This window comes from Rattus norvegicus, chromosome 2, assembly GCF_021556685.1.
Source record: "Rattus norvegicus strain SHRSP/BbbUtx chromosome 2, alternate assembly SHRSP_T2T, whole genome shotgun sequence".
In the NCBI taxonomy this organism is placed as follows: domain Eukaryota; kingdom Metazoa; phylum Chordata; class Mammalia; order Rodentia; family Muridae; genus Rattus; species Rattus norvegicus.
The window spans coordinates 156,545,198-156,550,230 of record NC_141535.1 but is presented as its reverse complement, the minus strand read 5'-3'; the positions used below and the strand labels follow the sequence as shown (position 1 = coordinate 156,550,230).

Genomic DNA, 5,033 nt, shown 5'->3' with positions numbered 1-5,033 from the left:
TCTTCATTTAAAATGTGTGTGCCATCGGTTTATTTCAGTACAGGACTTACAGGGTGATTTATTTGCCAGGAGTGGTATATGCATGTGCTGGCTAGGTTTTATGTCAACTTTATACAAGCTAGACTTGTCTGAGAGGCAGAAATCTCAACTGAAAACTTGTCTCCCTAATATCAGTATGTAGGGAAGTCTATAGGGCATTTTCTTTTTTTCTTTTTTCTTTTTTTCTTTTTCTTTTTCCAAGCATGAGCTTGTCACCCCTCATTGGTTCACTAGTCCCATGAGAAAGGACTCAGCCACCCACAATAATGTTATTAATAGGGATGCGGATCAGTTTCACAAAGAAACCGATGAACCCCGTTGGCCATGGCGATCTTCTGGAATTCTTTTCTATCCGGTTTAGTGCATCTTTTAAACAGCAGAATTTAGTCCTTTACAAACTGCTGACTTGGGTCGACACACTACATTACCTGATCCACGTTTGTGGAATGGCGGTTTGAGATGGTAGAGACAGGTAGCCTAGGAGAGAATTGAGACCAACGGAACCGGAAGACAGCTAGTCATAGAGGGCATTTTCTTAATTAGTGATTGATGTGGGGGGCTCAGCCCATTGCACTTGATGGCATTCCTGGGTTAGCAGTTCTGATAGGAAGAACAACAATATCAATCAACCAGATCCCCCAGAGCTCCCAGGGACTAACCACCAACCAATGAGTACTGAGCAATCCATGGCTCCAGCTGCTTATGAAGCAGAGGATGGCCTTGTAGGGAAACAATGGGAAGAGAGGCCCTTGGTCCTGGGAAGGCTTGATGCCCCAGTATAGGGGAATGATGACAGGGTAGGGAGGCGGGAGGGAGTGAGTGGGTGGGAAAGCACCCTCATAGAAGCAGGGGGAGGAGGAATGGGATAGGGGGTTTCTGGAGGGGAAACTGGGAAAGAGAATAGCATTTGAAATGTAAATAAAGAAAATATCCAATTAAAAAACAAACAAAAAGGAGGAAAAAGAAAGAAAGCCACTGATCTAGCTATAAGAAGTAAGCATAAAACCAGTGTTTCTCTAAGGCCTCTGCATCAGCTCCTGATTTCTGTGCTTTTGAGTTCTTGCTCTGACTGCCTTTGATGATAAATTATAAGAAAAAGTAAGCAAAATAAACCCTCTTCTCCCTAAGCTGTTTTGGTTCATGGTGTTTCATCACACAATGTAACTCTGAGGTAATATATTTATTAATTTCTAGTCAAGAAAATGACCACTGTGCTTTTAACCATTTGAGACTACGTTAGAGAATCAAATCAGAGGTTAAATTCCTTTTCGAGGAAACCATTATAAAATCTTTGGTACATATCATGTTAAAAATGAAAAAATATCTTTTGGAAGATTAAAAAGAAACATACCAATTTTAAGTAATTTTAAGTAGAACCCAGTCACCACGAAATCACATTTGCCTTGACTTGCTCACAGGCTTTACCTTCATGCACCTTTCCAGAAAGCTGAGCACATTAGACACAATCCTGAGCTGTAGAATACCTCAGCCCAAATAAATGTCGTAGGATGTATAAACGAAGAAAATAGAGTTTTAGAAACAAGTTTTAAATAGAACATTCAGATAGACCTATTTGAAACAAGATTTCTGTTTTACATTCTTGCTGTACATTATTACTGTTTATTGTTAATAAATAAATTTTATTAATAATAAAATAAATACATTTATTGTTTATTATTTATAAACAATAAATAATTGTTATTGTATTTCACATGGAAAAAGTTTTAAGTGGAAAAATAGAAGATACATGTATCATCACATATTCCTGAGTCAAGAAAAGGGATTTGTTTTTGATTAACGTACTACTTAACATAAAACAATAATATGTCAAAATAATATAGAATATTTCAAAATAAATCATTCACCAAGTATCTATCTGAGATCCTTCGAAACATTAGTATTTACATTGGAGCTTTGCTTATAGGGCCCTCCATGCCTTCACCCTAGGTTTATCTCCATTTAGATATTGCTGAGTTTTACTATAATAAATTCTAATTTTAGGTATATTGCTTTTTAGTTCTCCAAATCTAGTGGATTGTCTTGTGGCAGCAAACCCACTGAATGGTTACTTAGATGCAGGTGTTCTGAGGATGCCTGCCTCTTGCTTTGCGATGGAGAGAGGGCACCAGGTCTCTGATGTGCTGACGGTAGTAGTGGTAGAAATATATCATGGGGTAGGTAGCCAGCTGTGAATCACAGATATATTATCAATTCCCATCCATGATCACTTAGAGTAAACTCTTAAAAGCGCATATGTGTGCATATATATATATATGTATATGTATATATACATATACATATATATATATGAGAGAGAGAGAGAGAAAGAGAGAGAGAGAGAGAGAGAGAGAGAGAGAGAGAGAGAGAGAGAGAGCATACTGCAGGGGTTCAGGAATCAGCAAGAGCCCTGACTGAATCACTGCGTGCTGTCGGGTTCTGTTAGTCATGTGGCATTGTCTTTTTTTACTTTCCTTTTTCTTCATGAAATTCAAATAAATAACTCAAATGATTTGAATTATAGTCATTTTGTGATAAAGTATGCTGATAACTATGATTGAGAGTATTGACCATTTATAATAAAAAAATTGTCAGCCTGACCCAAGGCCACATAGACACAAAAAAGGAAGAATATCTTTCTTTAACTCATAACTCTTGATTGTCCTCATTCTTCTACCGAAAAGCAGCAATCTTCTATTTGCTTAGATTATCCTCTTCAATGTTCCTATGATTATGTTTAATTTTCCCTGTAAATTCAGCTCTTGTTATAAAGTCAACTGAAACTAAATATCAAATAAGTAAGCAAATGTCAGAATTTCCACTTATAATTTAGAATATTTCCATCTTATTGCTTCGTATTACCTAAAAGTGCAACAATCAATATAATTTTCAAAGTCCTAATTGACAGTTTGGTTTTAAAAATTGCTGCATTTACCTCTTGATTAATGCTAATCTAAGTAAAACTATCATAAAAACCTAGCATAAGCTATAATTCCATTAAGTTATCCTTATGAGCAAGCATACTTTTCATTTAATAGAATTATGCCAAATGTCTAATATTCATTGCATATAAGTGTTTACAAATAATGTTTCTCAATATGATAAATCATTAATAATTTTTCTGCAAAATATCATTTATTTGTACATTTTCAAACTACTTTGCAGAATATATATAAACAAGCTCATTCTCATTGTCTTACCCAAACATACCCTTCTATCATTTGACTATATCTGGAGGAGCAAGAGGAGATGCTGATAATAACATGAATTAACCCTCGTCTTTAGTACCCCAAAGACTGAGCGACTAAGTATGTAAATCAGTAATTCCAAGTAATTCTAATGACTAATGAGTGCCGTACTTTCTGACAGAAATGCTCTTTTTTTTCCTTTTTTTCTTGGATATTATTTTTAATTTACATTTCAAATGTTATTCCCTTTCCCGGTTTCTTGTTCATAAGCCCCCTCCCCTTCTTCTATAAGGGTGATCCCCCTCACCAGCCACACCCCATCCCCCCCACACACATTCCCCTACATGGGGGGTCCAGCCTTGGCAAGACCAAGGTGTTCTCCTTCCACTGGTGTCCAACAAGGCCATCCTCTGCTATATATGCAGCTGGAGCCATGGGTCAGTCCATATGTACTCTTTGGGTAGTGGTTTAGTCCATGGGAGCTATGGTTGGTTGGCATTGTTCTTATGGGGTTGCAAGCCCCTTCGACTCTTTCAATCCTTTCTCTAACTTGTCCAATGGGGATCCTGTTCTCAGTTCAAGGGTTTGCTGTCTTTAAACGACAGCTAGGGGCTTTCTGAAGATTCTTCTCGAACCACCAAATGGCTGTATCAACAGAATTCTTGCCACCAGCATAATTCAACTGATGGCTCATATTTACTTGCTCCTTCCTGTACTTTCTCAATGACCATAAGCTTGCCTTGGAATGTTATGGACACACATTATAATAGAAAAACAAGGATGTACGGATGCGAGAACCACAATGTGTGTGACATAAGAAGCTCCAAAACCAGAAAGGCCAACTTAGGAAGCAATTAGTGGCAATAAACTATAAGAAATGATCAGTTATTACGAAGTCATGAGGACAGACACTGAGCTCAAGTATACCATTTTCTCCTTAAAAGTCACCTTGATAACTAACCAAGAGTAAGGAGTAGTGTCTGTGTGTGTGTGTGGGGTGTGTGTGTGTGTGTGTGTGTGTGTGCGTGTGAAATTGCAAAACATTTTTACATTTCTCTTTTTCATATGTTGAAAATAAGATTGAACGAGCTTATGAAAGAACACTCTTCATCCACCATTTTATTATGATGAGAGCCCTATCAGAATGACTCTGGAAGTTTTATGAGCAAACAGTTATAGAGTTTTGAAATCTCCCAGTTAATTTACAGTTAACTACCAAACTTCCGATTTTTGTTAGTTTTGTTAATGTGCACATAGTGGTGAGATGTAAAGTTTTGACTTTACTGTAACATAAGCCATTTATGCTTATGCAGGAACATTGAAGTTCCTCACACTTTGTTTTTCATATTATAAGCATTAAATGGCCCATTTAACATTTAAAGTCAAATTTTACAAACATAAATGGTAGTTTATAATCTCATGATTTTTATGAATAAAAATGATTATAAACTACCATTTTCTGCATGCATGTATGTGTGTATGAATGTATGTGTGTATGAATGTATGTATGTATGTAGTTGTGATTTTTCAAAGATAGGGTATAGCTATATTACTATGGCTTGCCCAGAACTCTAAATCCTCCTGCCAAGACCCCCAATGCTGAGGTATAGTTTCCATCACAAAACCAAGTTAAACTGTCATTTAGAAACAAGATGGCTACAGCAAATATTGGAAAAAAGAGAATGTAGTAATCTTCTAAGTCTCTTGAATTCCTATTCAAATAAACTGGTGGCACAAAGTTAGAAGTTCTTAGATAACTTTGATTCTAATTTCTAGCTAAGTGTTTCTATGAACACTTTAAAATGCAAA

General features: G+C 36.4%; 1 pseudogene; it reads right to left on the bottom strand.

Annotated features, from left to right (window-relative positions):
• Window positions 1-289: 289 nt before the first annotated feature.
• Window positions 290-464, bottom strand: LOC147996300 (protein transport protein Sec61 subunit gamma pseudogene; annotated as a pseudogene).
• Window positions 465-5,033: the final 4,569 nt, after the last annotated feature.